This window comes from Urocampus carinirostris, chromosome 18, assembly GCF_059441175.1.
Source record: "Urocampus carinirostris isolate Australia breed hairy pipefish chromosome 18, RoL_Ucar_1.0, whole genome shotgun sequence".
NCBI lineage: Eukaryota > Metazoa > Chordata > Actinopteri > Syngnathiformes > Syngnathidae > Urocampus > Urocampus carinirostris.
In genome coordinates this window covers 30,403,125-30,421,102 of record NC_142366.1, presented here as the reverse complement: position 1 = coordinate 30,421,102, position 17,978 = coordinate 30,403,125, and the positions used below count along the sequence as shown (strand labels likewise).

At 41.8% G+C, this 17,978-nt stretch overlaps 1 protein-coding gene across 2 annotated transcripts in view; it reads left to right on the top strand.

Annotated features, from left to right (window-relative positions):
- The window catches only part of LOC148348805 (uncharacterized), an 83,310-nt gene that overhangs the window by 42,804 nt on the left and 22,528 nt on the right, over positions 1-17,978 (top strand). Inside the window, exon 3 of one of the 2 annotated variants that reach the window (XR_015847578.1) lies at positions 4,678-4,821. The exons of the other annotated variant lie outside the window; for it this stretch is intronic. The gene's annotated coding sequence lies outside the window, so the exon portion shown is untranslated. The remainder of the gene's footprint in view (positions 1-4,677; positions 4,822-17,978) is intronic. 2 annotated transcript variants of the gene reach the window in all.

The following is a 17,978-nucleotide window of genomic DNA, read 5'->3' as shown; positions in this document are numbered from 1 at the left end:
GCAGTTCAGGGTGTCCCCTGCCCAAAGATGACTGGACTGGGCTCCAGCACCCCCGCAACCCTACCGAGGATAAGCGGTGCAGCTATTGGATGGATGGATAATTTTAATGTGTTCATATGGCTGGCTGAGGTGAAACCCCTAGGGGCCCTAAGTTTCCTACCCCGTTCTTAATAAAACCATGAATTTGGCTTCCGTTTGAACTCGTATTACTCCAACAACTCCTGTTCCTTTTTCATGTAAAGAAACCCGGAATCCAATCACAGGTCCCTTCACCTCGTTAGCATCCCCACCCCAAACGAATCGCCGGCGAGATGCGCTCCGGGCTTTTTATCAAAAATTGCTCGTCCCTGCTCGGGAATGATGGACGGTCCCCTCGCTCCCGCACGCATTTTCATCACATATGCTCATCTCTCGACTTTTCATCAGAGGTCATTAGCATCAGGTCTCGGATCTTGCCGCACTAAAAGACATCTACTATGTTTTTCTGTGAAAAAAGAGCGAGGGGTAGGAGGGGCAGCAGGGGCCGCGAGGGCGTGATTGCCACCTGTCACTTTACCCCGCCGCATTCTAATCCGAAGCGTCCGACGAGATCTTAGCGGCGGATACCCCGGTAACAAATCACCGGATACGAACTATCCGCTTTCTAATGGGAATCCATATTCATCTTGCTCTCCAGCGAGGATGCAGATGTGCTTTTATATATCTTCCCCTTATCAACTTTCCCATCCGTGTCCCCTAATCAAAAAACTCCCCCTGGCACGCGCCTCTTTTGGCCATTCGCAGACTCGTATCGAATTTCCACAGCTCCGCCGTCGGTTTTTATGGACCATCTTTGGGATTATTAATGACACGGCGCAGAGTTCTACATATGAATATGGAGATCAGCCGCATTGTGAGCGCGCTCGCCTATAAAACCGAACTGATGTAAATCTCCAACGTCTTCTGATGGATGGCGCCACCCAACAACTCGACCAGCTTTCCTTAATAATACGCCATTATCTGTGTATTTTCGAATCCCCCCCTCCCCCGTACCATAAGCGGCCCCGGACAATAACTGTCCTTAACGCAAACACTGTTTCAATTGAGTGGGCTGCGTTGATACCGGGGGTCAACTTCATGCTAAGAGGGATAGCATTGAAATCATAAACAGGTTTAGTTCGAGTGCTCCATTGTAATGGAAGACATTTGATTCAGGCACCCGGAAGGGCACCTTCATGCTTGTTTTTCGTTTCCTTTTTTGGTAATACTCATGTGATGCATGGAGAAGATATATAAGATGAATTATTACAGTCAAGACTTTGTATTTATTATCCCCGCCCACCAAAGTTCGGACAGCTCCTGCTTGAATGCAGAAACCATTTCTTTGTTAGTTTGGAACTCGTTCGTTGCCGCTGGCAACTTGATCCTGTTTCGGAAATAACGATGGAAAAGTTTTTGTGTAGAAATGGACGGATAGATAAATGAATACCCAACGATGTTTGCCATGTAAATCAATACACAAATATATCGCGTGATACCTAAATATACCATCCTTAATTCAGATAGTTTTGGGATGTCACAATTATACGATTACAGATACTGATATCGGTGCTCGCCAAATCCTAATTCGGACAGTTCTGGATTGTCAAACAGCCACCATTACAAGTACCGTATTTTCCGCACTATAAGGCGCACTGGGTTATAGGGCGCACCCCGAAAAAATAGTTTTTAGTCCTATTTTTGACATACATAAGACGCACCGGATTATAAGGCGCTACAATGGGAACGTCGACAAAACAGTCAGATGATTCAGTCCAACTTATTACCCCCTTAACATTCCCAAAGCTTGCAAAGACGCAAATACGTGTCGAGAACACGTGCGGATGCGGTGTCTGTACGATGTCACTCAAATGCATCGTTCCATCATTCGGAAGGTTAAAGTCTTGGGATTCAAGAAATGCCAACCTTTCCTTGGTTTCTATTTTCTTTTTCGCTCGCAACTTTACTGTGCATATGACAATAAACACTTGGAATTGAGTTTAATTTAAAAATAGACACCCCATTCCATCCATTATCTGCACCGCTTATCACAGAAACATCAAGTTCAGTCTGAAACAAGATACAGGGATAATATATAGCCGGAGTAGCTCACCGAAGTCGTTGTGTTCATAATAATGTGCAGCCAATGTCCTCTGATATCCGTGAGTGTAGTAAATCCAGGAGAATAAAATATTTACAAATACAGAATAGTAAAAAATGCTTTCTGTATGCCGTCAACCACGTGCTATACGCATTCATCTTTTTCGGCCAATTGCAGGCTTTGTTTTGCCGTTTAAGCCTATGCCAGCCTGTAAATGATTAAAAAGGATCCGCCCCTTGACCTCCGAATAACTTTAACCAATAGTGATCGATTCAAATGATGATTGACACATTGGTTAGCCAATGAAACGCCGATAAATAAATCCCAGCATACACCGCGGACTATTTGACCTTCGGGGGAAAATCGAGTCGGCGGCTGCAAGTTAGTTGGAAGACTTTGCGACTTAATATTGATCCATAAATAAGGCGCACTGTATTATAAGGCGCATGGTCAGCTTTTGAAAAAAATAAAGGCTTTTAGGTGCGCCTTATAGTGCGGAAAATACGGTACTCACTCAGATATCGGCGAGGACAGATACTGATATCGGAACCTATATCCGGTATAGATGCTTACCTATCACTAATTCAGAGAGTTCAGGATTGCTGAATAGCCGTCGTTACAAGTACATATACTGATATGGGTATTGTTTATCCCTAATTCAGACAGTTATGGATTGTTAAAGGGCCACTATTATAAATATGTATACTGATATCAGCACCCGTATCACGTATTGGTGCTCGCCTATCCCTGATTCAGTTATAGATTGTGAAATGGCCATCGTTACGAGTACAGGTATCGGTACTCGCTCATCCCTAATTCAGATAGTTTTGATTGTCAAACAGCCATCATAACAAGTACGCATACTGATATCAGGGAGGACAGATACTGATATCTGCACCAATATTAGGAATTGGTCCTGGCCTATCCCTAATTCAGACCTTTATGGATCGTCAAATGGCCACCATTACGAGTACGGATACTGATATAGGCTCCGATATCAGGTATCGGTACTCGCTCATTCCTAATTCAGACAGTTTTGGCTTGTTGAATAACCATCGTTACGACTACAGAGACTGATACCAGCTCTGATATTAGATGTTCGTACCAGCCGTTCCTAATTTAGACAATTCTGGTTTGTCAAACTGTCATGACTACAGAAACTGATATCGGCACTGGTATCAGGTATTGGTGCTTGCCCATCCCTAATTCAGACAGTTTGGATTGTCAAATAGCCATCGTTACAAGTACAGAGACTGATATCGGCACCAATATTAGGTATCAGTTTTCACCTATCCCTAATTCAGTTATGGATTGTCAGATGGCCACCATTACGAGTACGGATACTGATATCGGCTCCGATATCAGCTGTCGGTACTCGCATGTTCCCTAATTAGACAATTCTGTACTGTTAAAAAGCCATTGTTATGAGTAGAGAACCTGATATCATCACAGATACCGCGTATCAGTACACGCCTATCCCTAACTTAGACAGTTATGAATTGTCCAATGGCCACCATTATGAGTACAGATACTGATATTGGCTCCGATATCAGGTGTCGGTACTCGCTCATCCCCGATTCAGACGGTTCTGGATTGTCAAATAGCTATTGTTACAAGTACAGATACTGATATCGGTATTGGTACCGATATTAGTATCGGTACACGCCTATCCCAGACTTAAACAGTTTCTGAGTGTAATGGAGATTCAATCCATTTGGTGGCACTAGTTTAAATCCGCCTTACCCATTTCATGGCGCATTTTGATATTATTCATGGTTTGAAGTCATGGTGCATGCCACCAACTCGGGGACCCCTTGTCTAGTGTACCCCATAGACAAGAAAATCTATAGGTAAAATGCATGACTACACAATGTTTCTTCATACACTAACCATTAATTAATCAATTATCCTTCATTATATATCATTAAAGTTGTGAAACCAGATTTCTTAATATAGGTCTTACTGTAGTTTTAATTGTTCGCACCTTATAGTCCAGTGCGCCTTATACTATGTTGAACATTATTTTCACTTTATTTTCGAAAGTGTGCCTCATAAATCGGAAATGATAAAAATGATGGACCAACAGTCATTTCTTTCTGTGTGATGGGTAAATAAGGTGTGTTTTCCTTTCTTTTTTGAGAAAATGGCCAACAATTCATTTCCTTTCTGACGCAAAACCCCATTCACCGATCATGCAGTCCAAATTATTAAAATTGGATGTTTGAGTCAAATTTTTCACTGCACAACTGCTATTTAAGGTCAACAAATACATAGTGCCAGAAAACATCCGAAAATTATTCATTCAGAAAGAGGGAAATTATAATTTAAGGGGCTGTGGTGAAATTATGATCCCAAAGGTGAGAACCACCAGTAAAAGTATGTGTGTGTCTGTGTGTGGAGTCAAACTTTGGAACAATTTACAAGGCGAGATCAAACAATGTCTAACAATTCACTTGTTCAAATTTAAATACAAAAAAACATTCCTGGCGGAATACAGAGATTTTATTCCGCACGTTTCAGCACCTAGGCCTTGCAAACAGCGCTGCTTGTATTTATAGGAGAAGGACATCACCATAGGAACTGTTGCGACTGTCGCCCGTGGAGAAATAACTGATTTATCACGGCCTTGGCCCAGATGTCGTCCGTCAGCTCGATGACAAACGCAGTCGGAACAAGAAGACGGCGGAAACGTCCGACTTCGGGTGGGTAATATCGGGCGTCGAGGTAAATATGACGGAAGTGGTTTTTATTTGTGTTTGTTTTTTGCGGCGGGGACGGAATTCTGCCCTGGCTGTTTTGACCCGCCGAGGTAATGGATATCATACGCACATGTCTGCGGAGTCCTTCGCAAATCAGCTGACGGTCATGTTTGTTGTCAGGAAGCAGGGCAGGATTCCGTCTCTTTTGCTTCCAAACAGCTCTTTGGATTGTTTTGTTTTGCTTTCATGGATATAGTGCCCAATATTAAATAATATTGTGCACAAAATGATTTGAAGATGAATAAATACTTGAAGCAGAACTATGAAAACGATGAAAAGAGAAAGGGGAAGCAAAATAAAAGGAAAAAGGGAGGAAAGTACAAAGAGGATAAATGCAAGGAAAATGAAGTAAAACTTGGGGGGGGGGCAAAACAAAAGGAAGGAAAAGTGGAAGGCAAAAGAAAAAGCTAAGAACCTAGGGAAACAAAACATACGGAAAAAAGACAAAAACAAGCAAAAAAATAAGTAGAAAGCTAGGGTATAAAGACTCAAAATAAGAAAAACATTAAAAAAGGATAAAAAGAAAAAAACAATTAAAAGAGAGAAAAAAGAGGAAAAATTAAGAAAAGGAAGGAAAAAGCTAGGGGCAAAAGGAAGGAAAAAGATAGAGGGAAAAGGAAGTAAAAAGCTAGGGAAAAAAAAGTAAAAAAACTATGAAAAAAGAAAAAGGAAAACAGCGAATAAAACACAAAAAACAGCAAGTAAAAGAAGTTTAAAGCTAGTAAAAGAGAAAGAAACAAAAGAAAAAATAACAAAACCAAGGACATGAGAAGAAAAACAATAGAAAAAAGGAAAATAAGAAAAATAAAGAAAAAGGCATTGGAAATACAGATTTTTTTTGGGGGGGGGCTCCCTTGACAATACCAATAATTTTGCAACATTGTGCACAAAATGAATTAATAATATTTAAAAAAATAATTAGACTAAACTACAATAGCAATTTTTTTATTTCCTTACACTAAATTTGTAAACTTTTGAACCTTTTAATAATTCAAAGCAGAGCTGTCAAACTCATTTGAACTCGGGGGCCACACGATAGAACAAACGTTCTCTCGGGGGCCGGACTAGTAGATTAGAGAGAAAGAAAAAGAGAGAGAAAGAAATAAGAGAAAAAGAGAGTGGGTGGACAAAGAAAGAGAGAGAGACAGAGAGAGTGCAAAAGCAGGTGAGAAACGAGAGATAAAAAGAGAAATAGTGAGAGAAGGGGAAAGAGATAGAAAGAAAAATCCACAGAAATAGTAAATGGTCTTTATTTATATAATGCTCAATTCAAGTCAATGAAGAGGAGAGAAAGAGAAAAGGAGAAAGAGAGAAGGAGAAAAGCAAGAGAGAGAGAGAGAGAAAAGAGATTAAAAAAGGGAAGATGGAGCAAAAGAAGGTAAAAAGACAGAGAGAGAGGGACAAAAAGGAACAGAGAGAGAGAGAAAAAGAAAAATACAAGTTCAGCGTCTTTGTGAGAGGCACCTGGCCTCGGCAACATCAAGTGTACATATTTCAACCTGCAGCTCATTTTTCTCTTGCGCTTCTCTGAGTGTTTCTCGCGATCTAGATTCAATCGCTTAGCGAGCTCGGGGCCGCCTGTTTGACACCCCTGGTTTAACATCAAATAACTCCAAATCGAATAAAAAATAAGCATATTTGCTTCTTAGTGCAACATGGAAATGAACTATAGAATAGGCTACAAAAATAAACTTGACATTTTGAAAAAACAATCTTGCAAGCCATTATCACTGAAAAGCAAATATTGACAGATCGACAAAGAAAAAGATCAAGTCAAAGACAATTTTAACTGTTTATATACCCACCGTGTTACACGGAATCGACGGGAAGAAATTGTATATTGACCAATCACCTCAAAGGAGAACTATATTCTCGATGAGAACCGGCTCCTGATTGGCCGGCTCCTGTCGTTTCATCCTAGAACTACACACAAAATCTGTCTCTCTCGATCCGATCGCGATATTTTTTGGTGGTAGCCGTAAATCCTGTCACTCCGGGGAAGAGTCAACTAGGTTTTGATTCGGGAGCAGCAATTTCATCCGCCGGTCTTCGCATCCGTCTCCGAAATCCAATAAAGATGACTGACTCGGTTTTATCGAGGCAGGATTCGTCTTTTAAAGATTTGCATTCGCCGCGATAACACCGGTACAACAATTTTTTTCCATTTTTCTTTTCTTTTACTCGCTTTGACTTATGTACTCAGAGGAGCTATTAAAACATTTTACCGAACAGAAAGATGGATGGATGGATGGATAGACAGATAGAAAGACAGACAGACAGATAGATAAATGAAAGGATAGATGGATGGGCGGATGGACAGATGGACAGACAGATAGATGGATGGATGGATGGACCGATGGATAGATGGATGGATGGATGAACCGATACATAAATGGATGGATAGATAGATATATAAATGGACCTATAGACAAATAGATATATAGATACATAGATGGACAGATAGATAGATAGTTAGATGAATGGACATATAGATAGATGGACGGATAGACAGATAGATAGATGAATGGACTGATGGACAGATATACTGATGGATGGACAGACGGACGGATGGATAGACAGATGGTTGGATGGATGGAGAGATAGATGGTTGGATGGACGGATAGATAGATGGATTGACAGATAGATAGATGGATGGATGGATGGATGGACCGATACATAGATGGATGGACAGATGGATGGATGGATAGATTGATGGACATATAGATAGATGATGGATCGACTGATGGGCGAATGGATATATGGTTGGATGGATGGATGGATGGACAGACAGATAGATGGACGGATAGATGGATGGATGGATGGATGGATTAACTGATATATAGATGGATGGATGGATGGACAGATAGATGGGTGGATGGACGGATAGATAGATAGTTAGATGGACGGATAGATGGACATATAGACATATAGATAGATAGATGAATGGACATATAGATAGATGGACGGATAGACAGCTAGATAGATGAATGGATGGACGGATAGATGAATGGATGGATTAACTGATATATAGATGGATGGATGGATGGATGGACAGATAGATGGGTGGATGGACGGATAGATAGATAGTTAGATGGACAGATAGATGGACATATAGACAAATAGATAGATAGATGAATGGACATATAGATAGATGGACGGATAGACAGATAGATAGATGAATGGACTGATGGACAGATATACTGATGGATGGACAGACGGACGGATGGATAGACGGATGGTTGGATGGACGGATAGATAGATGGATTGACAGATAGATAGATGGATGGATGGACGGATGGATAGATAGACAGATAGATAGCTGGATGGATGGATGGACCGATACATAGATGGATGGACAGATGGATAGATTGATGGACATATAGATAGATGATGGATCGACTGATGGGCGAATGGATAGATGGTTGGATGGATGGATGGATGGACAGACAGATAGATGGACGGATAGATGGATGGATGGATGGATGGAGAGATAGATGGATGGATGGACGGATAGATGAATGGATGGATTAACTGATATATAGATGGATGGATGGATGGACAGATAGATGGGTGGATGGACGAATAGATAGATAGTTAGATGGACGGATAGATGGACATATAGACAAATAAATAGATAGATGAATGGACATATAGATAGATGGACGGATAGACAGCTAGATAGATGAATGGATGGACGGATAGATAGATGGATGGATGTACGAATAGATAGATGCACTGATGGACGGATAGACAGATGGATGGATGGATGGACAGACAGATGGATAGATGGATGGTTGGACGGACGGATAGATCTGCAAGTGTCGCCTAGCTTTGGCGACATCCAGCAAACATATTTCACACTGCAAATCATTTTCCTCTTGTACTTCTCTCAGGCTGCAAAAAAACCCTTTCCCCCCTTGCTTTGACTTCCGTACTCAGACGATCTCATAAAAGCTTCCACAGCACATTTAACGGCAAAATAGCACGATCAAACAACCGATCGGTCGTCCTGCCGATCCTGCTTCGTACCGTTCCCCGATTGGTCACGTCGCCATAGGCCTTATCTGATGCCGGTTTTGGCGCTATGGCCACGCGACTCAGGAAGGGCCCGTTTCACCCTCGACCTTTGTCATTATCCGCCCGACAACGCGGCGAGGTAGACAATCGGGGGATCAAGGCCGGCCCGGGAGAAATCCTGTCCCCCCCTCCCCGACATAAAGAAAAGGATGCCCCCGGCCGCCCCCCTCTCATTGCCAGGAATTCAATTTGGCTCCGCTAACATCTGCCACAGATAAGTGAAACATAAACAATGTCGGAAGCTAGTAAGTGGGATAGGGCAGGGAAAGCTCTATTTCCATTCCCCTTGAGAGTCGGGAGGGGGACGTCTTTCAAATTCGAATTTACGCCGCTAACCGCTTTTTCTTAAATCACCGATATCGTTTGGCGTCGAAAACGAAATATTTTCGATACAAAATCGAATTGATATCGCCATTGTGCAATCGCAAGACACTGCGGTTATTTCCAGGGTTTTTCGTTCCAGGTTGTTATTTCTGTGATATAGTGTTCGGGTTTTAACAGCGCCGGCCAATCAGAGGTGAGTATTAACACGAGCCGATGGAGGCGGGTTTTCACAGCGTCGGCCAATCAGGGGCGAGTATTAACACGAGCTGATGAAGGTGGGTTTTCACAGTGCCAGCCAATCAGGGGTAAATATTACACAGGCCAATAAAGAAGGGTTTTCACAGCGCCGGCCAATCAGGGGCGAGTATTAACACGAGCCGATCCAGGCGGGTTTTCACAGCGCCGGCCAATCAGAGGCGAGTATTATCACCAGCCGATAAAGGCGGGTTTTTACAGCGCCGGCCAATCAGAGGCGAGTATTAACACGAGCCGATGAAGGCCGGTTCTCACAGCGCCGGCCAATCAGAGGCGAGTATTAACACGAGCCAATGACGGCGGGTTTTCACAGTGTCGGCCAATCAGAGGCGAGTATTAACACAGGCCGATGAAGGCGGGTTTTCACAGCGCCGGCCAATCGGAGGCGAGTATTAACATGAGCCGATGGAGGCGGGTTTTCACAGCGCCGGCCAATCAGGGGCGAGTATTAACACGAGCCGATGAAGGCGGGTTTTCACAGCCCTGCCCAATCAGAGGCGAGTATTAACACAAGCCGATGAAGGCGGGTTTTCACAGCGCCGGCCAATCAGAGGCGAGTATTAACACGAGCCGATGAAGGCGGGTTTTCACAGCGCCGGCCAATCAGAGGCGAGTATTAACACGAGCCGATGAAGGTGGGGAATGGGACTCTGAAGAAAGCCAAGCTAGTGCTCCATGGATTGTTAAGGGAAAGCTAACAGCTAGGCTACCAACACTTAAGCCACTGTAAATGTATAGCGCGCTTTTCAAGTCACTGGCTTTACAATGTGCTTCACACTTACCCATTTACACACACACACACTCACACACCGCGTCAGCCATGCGAGGCAACGACCTGCTACCGGCATGAGGGTTTCAGTGTTGCCCAAGGACACTTCGACATATAACACGGAGGAGCCGGGAATCGAACCTTTTTCCCAAGATGAGCACTTAACCTCCTGAGCTAGCCACCAACGCCAGAACCATTATCCCTCAAATGGATAACTTGCAGCTACTACTTTCTGACTTGTATCGTAATCATCAGAAGTCGCCATGACCCGATGCTAGCTCGCCGGCCGCTCTCTAAATCGCTTTCTTCCACTGAAAGAAGACGCCCTCCAATTGCGTTGTACTATACTTTTGTATAGTACTTAATTCGGTTTTGATTGTACTTATTTACTTTTTATTTTGTTACAGTCTTCTATAGTCAGTTGGTAACGAGGTTAGTTTCATGTCAGAAAAAGCACTTTTTTATTTTAAAATGTTTCCGAAATTGTGAATCGCTATTTCCAGCATAAGCTTATGAATACGCTCTAGGTTAGCATAATTTTGCGTTTCCTTTGGGTTACCTACGTATTTACAAGGGTGGAGAGCACCACGTTATCTCAAGGAATTTTCTTCTTTTTCATATCTGGGTAATGGATAAGATAAGCTCCAATTCTTACCTTTCATAAAGCCTACCAGGTGGAAACAAATGTTGGTCTGGAGAGGGATGGGCGCCACCAGGCTGTACTTGCCCAGGACACATCGCAGGAAATGGTGCCCTTACGGCACTACTGGTTGAGGCAGGGGTGTCAAACATGTGGCCTGCAAGCCGGATCTGGCCCGGCAGGGGTTCGAATTTGGCTGCAGGACAATGCCGAGAGAAGCGCAAGAGAAAAATGAGCTGCAGTTTTCTCCCAAAGCAACCCTAGATGCGTTTATTTCTCCCTCTTTTTCTCTTTTTCACTCTGTCTTGCTTTCGCTTTCCTATTTCTATTTTTCTCTCTCCCATCTACTTCTCTCTATCTCCTTTTCCCCCTCTCTTTTGATTTTCTCTTCTCTATCTTAATACTCCCTTTATCTTTCTTTCTTTCTATCAGGTCTCTCGTTATCTCACACTTTTTTCATCTATATTTTCCTTTTTTTTCTCTCCATTTCTCTTTCTCTTGGTCTCTTTTGCTCTATATCTTTGTCCTTGTAATTTTTCTCTCTTTCTCTTTATTTCACTCTTTTCGTGTCTCTTTTTCTCCATCCCTCTCCTTTCACTTTCACTTTGTTCATTTTCTCCCTCTGTCTTCTCTCTCTCCGTCTTCTTTCTCTCATTTCCCCCCCTTCTCTCTTGTTTTTCTCCCCTTCTCTCTCTCATTTTCTCTTTGTTTTTTTTTCCATTACCCTTTATTTCTCTGTTTCTGTCCATCTCTTTAATTCTCTTTTCTTTCTCACTTTCTCTTCAATTTCATTTTTTTCTTGATTTTTCTGTCTCCCTTCTGCTTTTTTCTCTTTCCTTTTTCCCCTCTCTTTCGATTTTCTCTTCTCTCTCTTAATTCTCTCATCTTTCTTTCTTTCTTTCTTTCATTGTATCAGTTCTCTTTATCTCACACTTTTTTCATCTCTATTTTATTCTATTTTTCTCTCCTATTTTTCACTCTTTTTGTCTCTCTTTCTCCATCCCCCTCCTTTCTCTCTCGTTTTTTTTCATTTTTTCTCTGTCTTCTCTCTCGCTCTCTCTTTTCTCTCATTTTACCCCCTTCTCTCTTGTTTTTCTCCCTTTCTCTCATTTTCTCTCGATCTTTTTTCTCCATTACCCTTTCTTTAATAAACCTATAAAATGTACAGTGTGTGTCATCAAAACCTGGAATGTTACTTGAATCTTACAGAGGCGTGTCAGACTCCGATTGGTTCTTTAAATGTTGGTGCATGACTGAGCTCCCAAACTTGAGAAGTATTTGATGATGACGCCAATATTTCTGTAAGCTATTGCTCAAAACAGAGATGCAATCCTCAGCAGAGATCATATTCACGAAGAGATGCCTCACTCTGTCGTAAAAACGATTTTTTCTTCGACAATGACGAAGAATCATTGCAGTCCTGCGCGATACTACCAAAGACTTTGTGATCGAAACCAGATTTCAGTCAGTACGTCTCGTCTATTCTACTTCTCCCTCCATTTGGAAATTCCGTAATGGTGTCGGCGACACGAGCAGCAACCACTTGGTGTGACCTCATTGAACAGCATCTCAAAACTATGCGGTTTACACAATGTCAGCAAAAGACTACAGTGCCAGTATACACGTGAGGTCATGCTTTAAGCATACCTTTAAAGGACTGATTTGAGACAATGGTGGAATGTAAGCAAATAATACGTTACTGTACCTTTAAATGTAGCTGTATGTGTCGAAGAATACCTTCTAATAATGACTACATTTTGAATTTTGTTTCCACTGTTTTCGTCATTTTTTGTCACGATACAACAAGGAAATGGCAAGAAGACGCAGGTTAAAAACTGCTTAGCAACAAGCAACCAATCACAACTGACCTTACGGTCTCTCCAGCAATCAGGACCCACCTATTGATCGACAACGTTGAGGTTGTATTCAGGAAACGTCCAATGTCTTAGGTGGACTGTATGGTTACCACTATGAGTATTTATACAAATTCGCGTTTTTGTGATTTTGTACCTTTAAATATGATTATTTAACAGTATATTGCATAATATTTGACCACTAGGTGTTGCCGTAGTCAGTAGTGCAACCGAAAACGGTACGCAAAGAAGAATACAAACTACGGAGACTCAAAGTGACCAAACTGCGCCATGTATTATGTAAAATTGAATTTATATTTCTTGGACCTACAACTTTAAAAAAAAAAAAAAAAAAATACACGAGCAAGATACTGGACAGACGGGATCGATACCAGATATTGGAGCAAGATACCGGACAGGACGGGACAGACGGATCGATACCGGATACTGGATACAACAGCAAGATACCAGACAGAGCGGGACAGACAGGATCGATACTGGATACTGGAGCAAGATACCGGACATGGCAGGACAGACTGAATTGATACCGAATACTGGACACTTGAGCAAGATACTGGACAGGACAGACGGGATTGATACCCAATACAGGACACTGGAGCAAGATACTGGACAGGATGAGGCAGACGGGATCGAGACCAGATACTGGAGACTGGAGCAAGATACCAAACAGGAGAAGACAGACTGGATTGATACTGGATACTAGAGCAAGATACTGGACAGGACGAGACAGATGGGATCGATACAGGATACTGGAGAGTAGATCAAGATACCGGAAAGGACGAGTCAGACAGGATCGATACCGGATACTGGAGACTGGAGCAAGATACCAAACAGGAGGAGACAGACGGGATTGATACTGGATACTAGAGCAAGATACTGGACAGGACGAGACAGGTGGGTTCGATTCTGGAGACTCGAACAAGATACAGAACAGGACAGACAGGATCGATACTGGATACTGGAGCAAGATACTGGACACGGCAGGACAGATGGAATCGATACCGGATACTGGATACACAAGCAAGACAGGACAGGACGGGACAGACGGGATTGATGCCAGATACTAGAGACTGGAGCAAGATACCGGACAGGACGAGACAGGCGAGATCGATACCGGATACTGGATAAACGAGCAGGATACCTAGATGTATACCAAATATGGCCCCATGGACTTCGCTTCGTGGAACAAATTTGTCCAAAAGTTATTGGCACGTTTCAGGGGGAACTAATGGGCCTCAGCCGGCTCCTGATTAATTTATTGATTATGAGCCTTTTGCAACCTTAACTAAGCAACCTGACACATAATCCAAAAATTGGTAGCGCTCCAACCTGAGAGAAGTACAAGAGGAAAACTGCTACTACCGCGTCGTCATCTTGTAATCGCATACCTGTCGCGCTCCAGGGCTCCATGCCCTTACAAACTAAAGTATTTTCCCTTACAAAATACCAAAAAAAATCTTACACCCTATTTTTTTTTTCATACGTGTTTATTTATGTAGTTTAACATGTTAAATTGTACGTGTGTTTCGTTATATCATTTACAGCGGGACCGCGCTACTTCGCGGTTCCACCTTCGCGGGTTCAGAGCTTCGCGGGTCTAGAAAATAATAATAATAAAACAAAATCATTTAATATATATATTTTTTTTTTCAAGCATTTTTGAAGGGGCGTCGTTACTTAGCGGATTTTCACTTTTCGCGGGTGGTTTTGCTCCCCATTAACCGGTTCTAAAAAATAATAATGATAAAATAAAATAATTTACCAAAAAATATATATATTATTATTATAATTATTTATTTTTTTAAGCATTTTTGAAGGGGTTTCGCTACTTCGCGGATTTTCACTTTTTGCGGGTGGTTTTGGTCCCCATTAACCGCGATAACCGAGGGATTACTGTATATTGTTATTAAATATTTTGTTGTGAGATACCGAGTTGCTCGACATGAATGAGGTTTATTATCAAAAAAGTTCAAAAATGAAGTCGCTTGGACGTTCACTGTAGAAGGAAAAAATACATGCAAGTATAATTAAGTAGAATAATACATTTTCTTATTCAAATTATGATTTTTTTTCTACATTAAATTATTGTTGGTAATAGACTGATTAAAGGGATAACCATAAACCTGTCTTTTTTCATTTTCTCCTTTTATACTTCCTTTTTTTCTTAACTTCTTTATACGACATCATCATTCGTAATATAATGCATCAAAGCAAGTGAGCCGAAAAAGACGGTCCTCTAAAAAGAGACGGACTTCCTTTCACTACACAACTACCACATAAAATCCGGTGTTTTTTAAGACCACGCGTAATTCAAATGTACTCAATCAACCCCGCCTGTTGTTTTCAGATCAGAAAGACTTACGGCGTTTTAATTCAGGTTCGGCCATTGCGACTTCCTACTGCTCTGCTTTCACTTTGTTCACGAGTGATCGAGATGATGCATGATGGGAAATCCCCGGGCGGCAGACGCATACGCACAGTAGCATCAAACCGAAAAATACGATACCGAGATAGAGGCTACCGCGGCGAACTCGTTTGACTCGATTGATTTGCCGTTTGGTCATAGTCTGTGTATACCGGATGGTACCCATAATTGCCAAATTTGCTTTTTTCCGTACAGATTTTCTCGTACAAAATGCATAATAAACGTACTTCGTACGGCAAAAACGTACAGGTTGACAGGTATGTACCGTATTTTCCGCACTATAAGGCGCACATAAAATCTGATTTTTTTTTAGAAAGCTGACTTTGCGCCTTATAATCCAGTGCGCCTTATATATGGATCAATATTGAATTGCAAGGTCTCGCAACTAAGAGAGGCAGCCACCGACTCCATTTTTCACGTAGAAGAAGAAGTGCGCTGTGCATACTGGGAAATATTAAACAACGATTCTCTTTTATTTGTGCGTTTGTATAAAGACCCTGAAATGGCTCCTATTAAGAGACACGCTTACAAAGCAGAGTTTAAACTCAAGGCGATCAGTCACGCAGTAGAACACGGAAATAGAGCAGCAGCAAGATGAATCGATGGTGCGGAAGTGGAGGAAGCATGAGCATGAGCTGTTTACGTTTTACATTTTACAGTTATTATGTTATTGCTTTATTGTTATTGTTTCACACTTGTTATTGTTTTTGCACATTACGAGTGTCACTATATTGCAATATATTGCGTTTAATTTACCATAACAGTATCAGACGATTTTTTGCGTGTTGACTAAATGGAGGAAAAGTAAAATGTTATGCCTTGCTGTTGTTCAAAGATGTCAAAGATGGGTCACGAAAAAGTTTTACCTCAGAGAAAATAATAAAACGGCTGTTTATTCATTTTGGGAGTGAATGGAGTTGTGGAAAGCTTGTTTGTTATCTATTCATAAAGTTTGACTGACCTATCTGACTGTTTTGTTGACATTCCCTTTAGCGCGGCACCATCTAATGGTTGCACAACGTAACTACATCCTCTACTGTAGCCAAGTCACATTTATTAATATGGCCCTTAATCACAAAAATGTCTCGAAGGACTGCACAGGATTACAATTACAAAATTGCACAATTACCTGATCTTAAACCAGCATGCACTTATAGCACCTTATAATGCGGTGCGCCTTATGTATGGAATTTTTTTAAAAATATATAATTCATTAAAAGTGCGCCTTATAACACGGTGCGCCTTATAGTGCGGAAAATACGGTAATCATAATATTCTCACGCGGTAATATTTGCTGAGTACGGAGGAAAAGAGACATCCTTTTCTCAAATGAGGCTTTTTAAAGGAGATTTATTGAGGTTTAAATTTAGATTATCTAGCGCTAGATTGGGTGCCTTGATCGTTTCACAAATGTCATCAGTAAAAGCGGTTTTCGCCACTGCGATTGATGGTTTTATGGGTGTACATAAGGAAAAGCTAACGCAATCATCTTATACTGATGGAATAATACAATTTGCTCTTTCAAAGTGAAATATCGCCCGCTATTATCGCTAACAACACTCATGAGAGGAAACTAGAAACCCTAAAAGCGGCAGAGTATCGGCATTCGTGCAGATTTCGTCTCTTTGGCGAGCCGACCTTGTTATATTAGCATACGGAGGGGGGGTAAACTACAAATAAATGCAGCGCTCATCACCCTTTCCATTTCTGCTCGACAACGCCGTGCCGCATGAATGCGTATCGATGCGGGACGTAACCTTTACGATGTGTTTCTGACTTGAGGACCCACCGTCCCACCCTAATTACGAGTGAAGGATTTTATACATTCGACTATAAAGGATTTTGTACGATCAAATACAAATTACATTTAAATGCAAAAGATATTCACTGGCTGAGCTGTGGGGCGAGGTGAATTCAGCCGAGTGAAGAATGATGTTTACAGGAACAGCGGGGAACCGGGGCAAAGGGCTGATAAGATCATCAGCACTTCTCGACGCAGACAGCCCTGGTGACGTAGAAACGCTAGGGGATGTTTTGACCATTTCAGACATCGAGGCGAGGGGGCTTCCCTGGCACGCCCATGGGAGGAGCCGGCACACCAGCTTCCGGAAAAACATGTGGGCTGGGAGAAGGAAGCGAGAAGATTGAGAGAGAATGCTAGACAGAGACTCGAGCGACACTAATTCGGCTAATTTGGACATATATTCGACGGAGTTCACGTAGCTAAATTATTTAAGTAATTAAATCTGCCCCCGTGTGAAAATGTCGGCTATTGTTGTCCATCTTTTCCCATCAAGAAACGAGCGTGCATTGTTAGGAGAATGCAGAGTGTGTTTGGTTAATGGAGTCAGATAACTAATTCAAACAATTTTGTAAACGATACATATTTTAATATTTAATTCCTAACACAAGCTACAGCCCGAAATCAAGAACAAAAATCACTTCTCACAGGGTTCGTACGGTCGCTTGAAATCTTCGAAAATGATTGCAGTTCGATGTTGTGTTTTTAGAGATTGAAAAGTGCTTGTAAATGCTTGAAATAGTTACCGTGTTTTACAACTCTGCTCTCTGGTGGCTTCGCTTTGACATTGCGTTCCATTTCCTTCGTGAATAACGGCAGCTGGCATTAGTTTGTATGGCGTGGACTCCTACAGGTCGCGCCAAAGAGGACCAGGCACTATAGAATGTGTTTACTTTCAAGGATTATGTATCAATTATAGGCCATGCCAAAAAAAA